The sequence below is a fragment of the Mustela erminea genome, chromosome 4, assembly GCF_009829155.1.
Source record: "Mustela erminea isolate mMusErm1 chromosome 4, mMusErm1.Pri, whole genome shotgun sequence".
Taxonomy (NCBI): domain Eukaryota; kingdom Metazoa; phylum Chordata; class Mammalia; order Carnivora; family Mustelidae; genus Mustela; species Mustela erminea.
Genome location: NC_045617.1, coordinates 33,751,308 through 33,764,270, shown reverse-complemented (window position 1 = coordinate 33,764,270; position 12,963 = coordinate 33,751,308). Strand labels below are relative to the sequence as shown.

At 38.2% G+C, this 12,963-nt stretch overlaps 1 long non-coding RNA gene across 1 annotated transcript in view; it reads left to right on the top strand.

Moving 5' to 3' along the window:
- The window catches only part of LOC116588206, a 932,011-nt gene that overhangs the window by 8,985 nt on the left and 910,063 nt on the right, over positions 1–12,963 (top strand). The window lies entirely within an intron of this gene.

Below are 12,963 nucleotides of genomic sequence, written 5' to 3'. Positions count from 1 at the left end.
ACAAATTATCAGCCACACTGACCTTTCAGTTCTCACACATTCTTTCCTGCCTCAAAATGTTTGTGCAAACTTTGCCTTATGCCAGAACTATTTTTTTCTCTTGCTTTTTCTAGGCCTGGCTCCTTTTCATCCTTGAGATCTTAGCTAAAACCTCTCTCCCTCATAAAGACTTCTGTTGGTCCTTTATTTTATTTTATTTTATTATTATTTTTTAAGATTTTATTTATTTATTTGACAGAAAGAGAGATCACAAGTAGGCAGAGAAACAGACAGGGGCAGGGGAAGCAGGCTCCCTGCTGAGCAGAGAGCCTAATGCAGGACTCAGTCTCAGGACCCTGGCATCATGACCTGAGCCAAAGGCAGAAGCTTAACCCACTGAGCCACACAGGCGCCCCTGGCCCTTTATTTTAATATACATGTCTGTAATAGCTTGAGTTTGGTAAAGCTGCAAATGGTATAAAACTCTAAGGCTTAATAAGAAAAAACATCCTTCCTTCTCACATGAGAGTCATAGAATCAGTCTAGACCCAATAGTGTTGCATGGTCTCAGGACTCTTAAATCTTGTGTCTCTGTAATGTGTGGCCTCTATTTCAAGTTCACCTCTTAGTTCATGAAGACTGCTCTTGGTGTGTCCAGCACATGTATATTCTAGTTAGCAGGAAGGAAAAAAAGGTAAAAGGGCATGAAAGCCCCTAAGTTCAACTCTAGAAGCTGCTCATACTACATACACTTACACATAGCATCACAGAGCGTATTTTGGAAACTATAATGTCTACCCTCAGATGTGCCTAGGCATTTCACCAATTTTCTGACCCATTTTGGTACTTTCTTGTTGTTAGTTTAGCTGTGTTACATCTTGCTACAAGTTAGGCAAGCTGGGAAAGACAATCTTTATTCTAACTAAAATTAGGGGACAGATTTATATGAATTATGAGGGACAACTAGCAGTTGCCCTGGCAAATACCCATTGGTTTTGCTTTCTCGTGGCACTAAATTATAGAGGCTAAAATATTTCCCTTTCACTAACGCCTTCTTTGATCACTCAGTCTAAACTAAATTTCTGTAATAATTTGGGTTGGATACAGCTACAAGTAACAAAAAATTCAGCATAGAAGTGGCTTAACAAGAAAATAGTTTTATCCCCTTTCACATGAAAGTCATGTATTTTATTCTAGGGTTTACATGATGTTCTATGGTGTCTGGAAAGAGAATGAGTTAAATTTCATGTCATTCAGTTATATTAGTTATATCAGTGAGCAAATTATAGCCAATGGGCCACATCTGGCCTGCCATCAGTTTTTCTGTTTTATTGGAACTCAGACATACCCATTAGTTAACATTGTCTGTAGCTGCTTTTTCCCTACAGCGTCAGATTTGAGGGTTGCAACCTCAAATCTGTATGGTCCACCAAACCTATTTACTATTTGGCCCATTATAGAAAAGAACTGCAAACCCCTGAGTGATATTAATAGATTTGTTGTATAGTTTCTATTTAAAGGCATCAATTTCCTTGGAATTCTAAGATTTTTCCCTCTGAAAGCCACCAGTTATAAGTAAAAGTATTTTAATATGTCCCTGCAACACACTTCCCACCCTCACCCAGTATCTTCTGTAATTTTCCTTTTTCTTTTCTCTTTTTCTTTCTTTTTTCGGGGGTGGGGGTTAGTGAGATGAAAACTCTTTAATTTTTTCACTTTGCATTGTTTTCTGGCTAATTCTTATGATGCCGTGATTCTAAGACTCCAAGAATGCCAGACAGAAAAGTACTTTAAGAGGTCCGTGTATGGGACACAGTGGTATGCCACGCAAATACTCCTTCCAGGATAAAAGACTTATTTCCCTAGCTGCTAAAGGGCTACTGTCAGCTCTGGGATGTCCACTTTTTACAGAATTGCTGTGAGTAAAGAGAACCTGCTTACCTGAATTGGTGCATTTCATATCCAATGTCAATGGCATAAAGATATAAATGCCCAGTCTTCCTTCCTCCTGACCTAACTTGGGATAACTATGAAGAGTTATCTGAGCTTCAGAGCTCTCATCACTTGGTTGAGGCCTCATGGAAATTACATTGCAGCTCAACATCTCCCTCTGCCCTGTACTCCTTTTCCCCCCTTCCTTCCACAGGTGGTTGTTTCCAAAAGAACTCCTTACTTCTTGCATATTAATCTCTATCCTAATTTCCTGACTTTTAGGAAGCTGAATCTTTTTTTTCTTTTTTTAAATTTTATTTTATTTTATTTATTTATTTGACAGAGAGAGATCACAAGTAGGCAGAGAGGCAGGCAGAGAGAGAGAGAAGAGGAAGCAGGCTCCCTGCTGAGCAGAGAGCCCGATGGGGGACTCGATCCCAGGACCCTGAGATCATGACCTGAGCTGAAGGCAGCAGCCTAACCCACTGAGACACCCAGGCGCCCTCTTTTTTTAAATTTAAATTTCATTAGCCAACATAAATAGTACAATGTATATAGCCAACATATAGTTCATCATTAGTTTATGATGTAGTATTCAGTGATTCATTTGTTGCATATAACACTATGTGCCTACCTTAACGCCCAGTTACCCCATCCTCCCATCCACCTCCCTTTCCCCAGCCTTCAGTTTGTTTCCCGGAGGCAAGAGTCTCTCATGGTTTGTCTCCCTCTCTGATTTCTTTGCATTAAGTTTTCCCTCCCTTAGGAACCTGAATCTTATGGATTTTTCAAGGCACAGATTTGGGAAGGGGGAGAGCCAGGAGTGGTGGTCTGGATAGAAGATCAAACCAGACGCAACATTTCTTTCAAAGGCTAATCCAGAACAAAACCCTAATTTCTCTCCAATTCATTGCAGGCTGAGAGGGCTGAGAAGGCTGTAGAAGAAAAGTTTGAAGCTAACATGAGGTTTAAAGAAAGAAGTGATCTCTGTAACATCAAAGTGCAAAGTGAAGCAGGAAGTTATACAGAAGATCTAGCTAAGATTTTTCAAGAAGGTGGTTATACCAAACAATAGATTTTCAATATAGATGAAATAACCTTCTACTGAAAGAAGATGCCAGGTAGGACTTTCATAGCTAGGAGGTTAAAATCAGTGCTTGCCTTCAAAGCTTCAAAGGATAGGCTGGTTACTTTAAGTTGAAGTCAGTGTTCATTTGCTGTTTTGATAAACCTAGAGCCCTTAAGATTTATGCAAAATCTAGCCTGTCTGTGCTCTATAATGGAAAAACAAAGCCTGAATGACAGCTCATCTATAACATGGTTTACTGAATACTTTAAGCCTACTGTTGAGATCTGATATTCAGGAAAAAAAAAAAAAAGATTCCTTTCAAAATATTACTGCTTAGATGCCTGGGTGGCTCAGTCAGTTAAGCGTCTGCCTTTGGCTCAGGTCATGATCCCAGGGTCCTGAGATTGAATCCTGCAGTGGGCTCCCTGCTCAGCAGGGAGCCTGCTTCTTCCTCTGTCTGCTGCTCTCTTTCTCTCTGACAAATAAATAAATAAAATATTTAAAAAGAAAACAAACCAAAAAATCCCACAAATATTACTTCTCATTGACAATGCACCTTGTCACTCAAGAGCTGTGATGGAGATGTATAGTGAGATTAATGTTGGCTTTGTGCCTTTTAACATATCTAATCTGCAAACTATGGTTCATGTAGTAGTTTTGACTTTCAAGTTTTATTGCTTAAGTATATTTTGTAAGGCTCTAGCTGCCATAGTTAGATAGATTTTTGCAAAGTAAATTAAAAACCTTCTGGAAAGGACTCACCATTCTAGAAGCCATTAAGAACATTCATGATTCATGGAAGAGATAAAATATCAATAATAACAGGAATTTGGAAGAAGCTGATTCCAACTCTCATGGTTGAATTTGAGGGAAGTAGCTGCAGATGTGGTAGGCATAGCAAGAGGACTAGAATTAGAATTGGATCCTAAAGATGTGATTGAATTGCTGCAATCTCATGATAAAACTTGAATGGATGAGGAGTTCCTTCTGATGGACGGGCAAAGAGAGTGGTTTCTTGAGATGGAAACTACTCCTGGTATAGATGCTGTGAAAGTTGTTGAAATGAGAACAAAGAATTTTAGAATATTACATAAACGTAGTTGATTAAGCTTTAGCAGGATTTGAGAGGATTGACACCAATTTTGATAAAATGTTCTTCTGTGGGTAAAAGGCTATCAAGCAGAATCACATGCTACATCACATTTGTGAAACAAAGAGTCAATCAATAAAGCAAACTGCATTGTTGTCTATTTTAAGAAATTGCCAGAACCACCCCAACCTTCAGCAACCACCAGTCTGATCAGTTAGCAGCCATCAATGTCAAGACAAGACCCTCTACCAGCAATATTACAATTTACTAAAAAAGCTCAGATGTTGGTTTGTATTGTTTAGCAATAAAGTATTTTTAATTAAGGTGTACACATTGTTTTTTTAAGATATAATGCTTTTGCATATTTAATAGACTACAGTTTAGTGTAAACATAAATTTGGTATGCATTAGAAAGCCAAAAAATTCATCTGACTTGCTTTATTGCATTATTGTCTTTATAGCAGTAGTATAAAACTGAACCCACAACATATCTTAGGTATGGCTATAATAGCTGCTTTAATGTCTTGTCAGATAATTTTAACATCTAGTCATTGCAGGATTGGGATCTGTTGATTATATTTTCCCTTTAAATTTCATCAGATTTCCTGGTTCTTTACCTGTTTAGTAAGTTTGGATTATATCCTCTATAATTTCATTTTTATGAGACTTCAGAATTCTGTTAAAATTCTTCAAATAATGTTTTGTTTTGGGGGGAAGCTTGTCATTTTTTGGGAAACAACAGTCCAGTTAGATTCAAACTTTTAAATATTGTGGGTAAATGTCTTTTCGGTTTTCAAAGCATTTGTTATGTTGTTTGGATCTACCCTTTGCATATTCTACTTGGGTTGGTTTGAAGCTTGGGCAGTGGGTTATATACATGTTCAATTTGCAGAATCTTTGATTCACTTCTTTAGTTATGTTTCCAATGTGTACAATTTAGGGGTGAGCCTGAGACTTGTATTTATTGATTCATTTACACAGAAGTAAATGATTCCTCCCTGCTCTGTCCTTACCAGGAAAAAAAGGGACTCCTTTCCCGGTTCTTCTGGATAGAAATATGACGTTCTTTCAGATGAAGTCCTCTTGAACTGCCACATAGTTCCATGTGATAAGCCTCCTTTGGAAAAAGCAATGGAAGAAAAGAGAAAAATAAAAAGTTAAAGAGAGAGAGAGAGAAAGAGAGAGAGAGAGCAAGAGAGATTCCCCTCCCTGACACATTCTTTGCAAAACAAAGTCATTTTTTTCTTTATTTTTCTATTCTAAGATGTGGAGTTTTGCTCGAAGTTTTAAGTGCTCACCCTATGTCCACCATAACAACACAGCTTTGTGATTATGGCTGGACTTGGGGGAGGGTCTAAGAAGGGGCCTCTTTTGCTGGCCTTTTGCAAGAAAGATAGGTTTCTATTGAAATTTTGCTGTACATACTCGCAGTGGAGTTTCCTAATTCAGTCCATCCTTGGGTCAAAGCGGGGAGACAAAGGAAGAACAACAGGAATCTCATCATCACTATACTGACCTTTAGATTTTGACTTTGCTCTTCAGTATACATGGTATTCTTTAAATTACAGAATCCTGAGGTATTTTTGTTTTGTTTTGTTTTTGTCCAGAGTTTTTAATTGCAGTTGGTGGATAAGATGTGTTTTAGTGAACTTACTCTATTCTGACCAGCAGTGGACCATAGGTGAACCTATCAAACATAGGTTTCACATTTGATAGGAAGGTGCAGAGACCCATCAGGGAGACAGTTGCTGCTATCAAAGGAAACAACCTGTCAAATTCTCTCTTCATTTATTAAATAGAGATAATGTCACCTTGCTGTTATTTTTTAAGATGTATTTTAAGTTACAGCTTCACAGTGCATATGAACTCACTTATGTATTATAGCAAAAGTTGTATGTGCAAGGTTACACAGAGGCCGCACACTGAAACAGTTACTAGTTACAATTTGGAAGATGAGAAGGGAGTCACTTTGTCTTTTTTTCACTCTATACATTTTATATATTTTGGAATATTAGAAATGGCTAAATCAAAACTAAAGAAAGAAGAATCTTCCTGACCCTAAAAATTCTAGTCAGTGTTAAACTCTATAGATTTCTTATTATTCACATCTGATTTCTGACTTCGGTAGAACCCTTTGGTGCTTATCTGCTCAATTCAATCTAACCTTCTTTCTTTAAGGCCAGGTCCTTGGCAGCCCCATGTACAAGAAAAGACCCTGCCTCCCTGGCCAGCTAAAGGATTCTCTGTCCCAAGGATTTGTAATGGGACCATAAAGGGCTAGCTTCTTCTGCCCTGTGCACTTGATCTGAGGTAATTCTGATTCAGGAACTGTGACACAGTCACAGTTCCACCACATGCAGAACTTCCACGTGCAGAACTAAGTAGAGAAAATGAGACAGCAGAGAGGGGAGAAAAGAGCCCAGAAGAGTACAGATGAAAGACCATGTGGCCAGAGAGTTGGAAGATAATTAAACGCAATGAGAATGAGACTAAGAACAAACACAAAGATAAACCAAGAGAAGAGCTGAGTTACTCCTAAAGGCTTTTCTATTTTCTAGTTCTGGTGCTTTTTGTGGTGTATCAATATTCTTACACTTTTATTCATGGATGCGATGATGTATTATTACAATAATTAACCTCGTTTCCTTAAACTATCTTGACTAAGACATTGGATTTCTCTCCCTACGTAGAAAACCAGCAACATGACAGAAAAGCTGTGATTTAGTAATTTTGAAAAGGTTTGCTTATCATTTTGAGAAGAAAGGTGCTTGAGAATGTACATGAATGGAACAGCTCTAGGAAAGCATAATTCAGTATCCTAACAGCCAGATTTTACCTTTAACTGGGGTATAACATGAAAGATACACTATAGTTAGGTAGTAAGGTTGGGTAGGGATGGGAGCACGTGTACTGATTCAGCGAAAATAATTTACTAAGAATTCTGGAATTAACAGTCTGTTCAGAACAAGTTATCTACATTCATTTGTTCAATAAGTAGTTTTGGAGCAGCTGCTAAATACCAAGTATTGTTATGAGTCCTGGAGATAGAACAGTAAGTAATATGAGGCCTATCCACATGGAGCTTAAATTCTAGTGGAGGGTGGACCAGCAATGACAAACACAAAATATAAGTGAGTACTTTAAAAACATAAGGCAGAGTCAGAGGTTAGAGAATGCCTAGGCAGATATTGCTATTTTATATAAGAAGACATAGAGAAGCATCACTGATAAAATGACACGTTAGCTGAGATCTGACTGAAGTGAGGGAGCAAGCCAAGCTGATCTCTGGGGAGCATATTCAGGATGTTTGAGCAAGAACAAGATTTCTCATAAGAAGTAAGAAAGAGAGCAAGTGGGAAATGATGAGACTAGGAGGGGGCAGGTCATGGACAGGGTCAAATCTTGTTTGTTATAAAGACTCTGGCTTACTGTGAGTGTTATGGGAAACCACTGGAGGGTTTTGAGCAGGGAAGTAGAGAAACTCAGGTCTTACTAAATCACTCCAACTGCAGTGGGGAAAATATACAGAGCAAGTCTGGAAGTGGGCATACTGATAGTAGGCTCTTGTAATTCTCCAGGTGAGAGAATTTAGTAGCCTAGACTTAAGTAAAAGTGGTAAGGTGTAGTCAAGATGTACTTGAAGGTGGGGCTGATGGAATTAGCTGACAGAACAGTTGTGAATTGTGTGAGATGGAATTAGCTGACTGAAAAGTTGTGAATTGTGTGAGAGAAGAGTTTCATTATATGCTTAAGTAAGTTTTTGGCTTAACAGCTGGGTGATGGGAGATGCCATTAACTAAGATGAGGAGTCACAAAGAAGATGAATTCTGTTTTGGGATGCCTATCAATATGTCACTTGGAAGATGTGAAGAACTGTTAAAAGACATACTTTAAATATATTAACTCATTCATGTCTCTCTGATATAGATTAATAATATGATGCCCATTTTGCAATTGAGGAAACTGATACACAAAGAAGTTATATCTATTTTCCCCAACTAATGGAAGGCAAAGTTAGGATCTGAATCTAGGGAGCTTAGCTCCAGAATCTGCTCACCTACTTATCTAAATGATAAATTTAGCAGGCAGTTGGGTATAATGGTCTTCAGTTCAGGAAATCAGGTGTAAGTAGGGATATACATTTAAGAATTATCAGTATATTTATGGTATTTGGAGCCATGATACTAGTTGAGATCATTTAGGGAAAGAATATAGATGGGGAATAAGTTCAAGGGCTAAACACTGCAGCAATTCATCATACAGAACCCAGAGATGGGAGACTCTGGTAAAGAATACAGAGAAGCGGAGTAGCCAGTAGAGTAGAAAAGCCATACAGTGTGGTATTTGGGAAGCCAAATGTAGCGAGCATTTCAAGAAGGATGGGCAGCTCTGTCAAATACGGCTGACAGCTTGAAAGAATGAAGATCAAGAACTGATCAGTAGATTCAGCAACATGAAGGTCATTGGTGACTAAGAGCATTATCAGAGGAGTGAAGGCAGTGGGTTAAGAGGGATGATAGAGTGGAAATGGAGATCACAAGTCTGGACAATTTTTGAGGATTTTTTTTTTAATAAAGGGAGCATAACTAAGTCTCTTTCCTTTCTCTTCTTGTGGATCCGCACTCACTCTGCCAGAATATGACACTCCATCATTGCCCAGCTAGTGACCCCCAGAGAAGTTATTTGTAGGACCCTTATAAACTAGAGTTCTTACAGAAACACTTGACCAACAGCACCAACAGCTAATCATACATCTCTGTATGAGTTTTCATCACTGCCTTTTCCTGGTTCACGGGCCACTTATCTACCCAGCACCGGGCGCTGCTAACCCAGGTAACCCTCTGGACCTCAACCCCTTAACAGTCTTGCCAAACTCCCAGGCTGGATCAGGTATGTGTTTTGTGATTATAACATCCTTTACTTTGCCTTATGGCACAAAACAGAATAGTTCGTATTTATACATATTTGTTTGTGTGATTATTTTATTTATGTTTATCTTCTGTACTAGACTGTACTCAGAGAATGGGCTCTAGAGCGTGTTAGCCAAGGTCCAAATCCTGGTAACATATACTAGTGAGTGACTGTGGGCAAGTCACTTAGCCACTCTGAGATACTATTTTGTCATCTGTAAAATTGGGGTTAAAGTAGTATATACCTCATATAATTTTGTGAGACTAATACTGCATGTAAAGGTGCCTGACACCTAATAAATTTTAAAATCACTGCGAATATATTAAAGTAGAAAATGCACATTTAAAAAATATATATCTAAAATAAGCCATAACTAATCCTTTTCTTTTCACCTTTGCTCTTTCGACCACAGCTTGGCCTTACTGTATTATATATTAACCACATTTCTTCTATTACCTTTATAATACCTGAGTGCAAAGCCCATTATCTTGCTAAATTTACCAACTGGTAGATTTTATTTTTAATGGAAATGGTCTAAAGTGTTGAAAGAAATTCCACCATTATTTTTTCCCCACAATATGACAACCCCTTTCTCATTTTTCTAGAATGCTTACTAAATAAAGAGCACTGATCTATTGCTCTATAACAAGTCACCCCTAAACCTAATGTCTTAAACCAGTGATTTATTATGGCTCACTGTGGTTTTGTGGGTAAACTAGACTCTTTTGAGTAGTTCTGGTTTTGTTCCTCTCATTCTATCGCAGGCGAATGGAGGCTGGGACTACAGTCACCTGCAGGCTTGAACGAACTGGACGACAAATGCGGTTTCCTCACTCACATGTTTGGGTCCCTCAGCTGGACTGGATGGAGTCTCTTGGGGCTGGCTGGACATCTCTCTTCTCTTCACACTCTCTGTCACTTTTATTGCTTCCCCATTTCATAGCTCCAGCTTTTTAATTGTATGGAGATCTCAGTAGATTCAGACTTCTTACCCCATGGCCACCTGTCCCAGAACAAGTATTGCAAGACACCCAGGTGGAAAGTATAAGGCTTCTTGAGACCTAGCTTCATAAGTTATCACTTCTGTTGAGTTCTATTTGTCAAAAACAAGCATAGGGCCAGCTCAGATTGAAGGGGGGCGCGGAATACACAAGAGTTTGAATTCTAAGGGCATGGCGCATTGGTGGTCATTTTTGAGGATGAGCTACCACCATGAGCCTATAAACACAAACCACAAAACTATAAAACCCCTGCCTTTTTTTTTTTTAAAAGATTTTATTTATTCATTTGACAGACAGAGATCACAACTAGGTAGAGAGGCAGGCAGAGAGAGAGGAGGAAGCAGGCTCCCCGCTGAGCAGAGAGCCGGATATGGGACTTAATTCCAAGACCCCTGCCTTTAAGAAGCTTATAATATAGTATAGGGGAGGGGTTTTTTTTAGACTTCGGCATTATTGGCTCTTTTAAAAGTAAATACATTTTATTTTTTAGAACAGTTTTGGGTTTACAGAAACATTCTATAGATAGCACAGAGAGTCCCCATATACCCTGCATCCAATTTCCCTTAATATTAACATCTTACATCAAGATGGTATGTTAGTTACAATTAATAAACCTATTGATAAATTATTAATTAAAGTTCACACTCTATTTGCATTTTTAAAAAATTTTTCTTAATGTTTCTTTTTTGTTTAAGGATCCCATCCAGGATTACACCACATTACATATAGTGTTCTTATCTCTTGAGACTCCTCCTGGGTGACAGTTTCTCAGACTTTTCTTATTTTTGATACCCTTGATAGTTTTGAGGTATCTTGGTCAGGTGTTTTGTAGAATGTCCCTCTATTGGAATTTGGCTGATTTTTGTTGTTATTGTTGTTGTTTTGTTTTCATAACCAGACTGGGGTTAGGGTACATATGTGATCATGATTTATAATTTTTTAATGTTTTTTATATTTTATTTATTTATTTGAGAGAGAGAGAGAGAGAGAATGAGAGAGAGCATTAGAGGGGGAAAAGGTCAGAGGGAGAAGCAGATGTCCCACTGAGCTGGGAGCTCAATACGGGACTCAATCTTGTGACTCCAGGATCGTGTCCTGAGCCAAAGGCAGTCGGTCAACCAATTGAGCCACCCAGGCGCCCATGATTTATCGTCGTTGATGTTAATCTTGATCACCTGGCTGAAGTAGTGTTAGGTCAGGTTTCTCCACTCTAAAGTTATTCTCCTGAGTCCTGTCCCTACCTCCACTATGGAAGTTACAATGAACAGCCTGCACTCAAGGAGTGAAGAATTATGCTCTGTATTATTCAGGGAGGATTATTTACATAAATTATTTGGAATTCTTCTGCAAAGAAGATTTGTCTCTTCTATTTATTTTTCATTATTTTTATATCGGTATGGACTCATGTATATGTATTTATATCATACTTTGGGTTATAACCCAAACAACTTTATATTTCTGTTGCTCAGTCAATTCTAAGTTTAGTTATTGGGAGCTCTTTCAAATGGTTCCTTTACCCCTGTAACATACCCTATTGATGTATTTTTTTGTTTTTGTTTTTGAACACTTCTTTCTAGCACCTCAAGATGTTCTAGGCTTATCCTATATATTTCCTGCCCTGGATCTAGAATCAGCCTTTTGTCTAAGGACCCCTGGTACCTTAGTTACGCTTATTGCTACACTATTGACATCTGATAATTCTTTGTTCTGGGAGGCTGTCCTGTGTATTCTAGATTAGCATCCCTGGCCTCTCTGCCTATTAGATGCCAATAGCAACCCTCCTTCTCCTGTTGTCAAAATTAGTAATGTCTCTAGATATTGTCCAATGTCCCCTAGAGGGCAAAATGGCCCCTAGTTGAGATCTACTGGTATAGCAATATACCTGCTGAAAATTATAATGATATAGTGGAGAACAGTGGGAGCATTGCAGAAAAAGCCTCTGAGCCTGTTTGCAGATGTTGAGTAAAGATTCACAGAAGAGGTGCCAGCTGAACTGAGAATTGACTTGCTATTTTTTGAGCAATTAACATAAGCCAGACAAAAATGTAATGTTTTATTTTTATTATATAATCTTAAACTTAAAAAACAGGTATTTTACAGGTGAAGAAACTAAAGTTCAAAGGGACAAAGTAACTTGCTTAGAGTGCCTGAGCTGATCTTGAGGGACCCAGTCAGCTCAGTGGATGGAGAGCTCTGAGGTTATTGACATCTCCTTATACTGCTCAAATCAAGACTATGCCAACCACTCCTTTGTTTATAAAACTGTGGTATTATCTCATTTTTTATTTATTTTTCCAATTTAGTTTGGAGTTCTTGAGAGCAGGACCCATGCAGTGTTTATCCACAATGCTTGCCATGTTATAGGTGTTTGATAACTGTTTGATAGTAGGAAAATGTTAGTTGATTCCATGCAAATCCCCCTGACAGATTACAGAAATAACTCTTGCTTCCTTCTGATCAAATTGCTATCCTACCAGCCTCCAGTGGAGGACTCAGTGCTGGGCACACCATCTACCCTCCTGGAGTCTTTGGTCACTCTGCCTCATTGTTTTATCTTCAGCACCCCAAAAGGAGTAGTTAACTGGTGTTAGTGACATCTGTAGACTGATTATAGTCAGTAGCATTTTGCCTTGGTTTAGAGTTGTGAAAGGTGATCTCCAAGGAAAGAAAAAACATGCCTCATAAAATGCAGAAATATATTGCTACTGGTTTCCTTAAAAAATGCCAATCATCTACTTTTGATAATTCCTTTGTCCCATATGATTTTTCCATTATTTAAGGACAAATTTTACACAGACCATGAAAGGTATTTTTGTTTTTTGTTTTTCTTTTTTCCTTCCTTTCAAATTCTTCACATTCTCATCCCAATTTCCTTTTCTTTCTTTTTTTCTTTTTTTTTTGGACAGGTAGGAGGTCTTCTGTTTATCAAACAAAACAAGGGGGGAAATGCCTTGGTTTTTTTTGTTCTTTTCTCTTTCCTA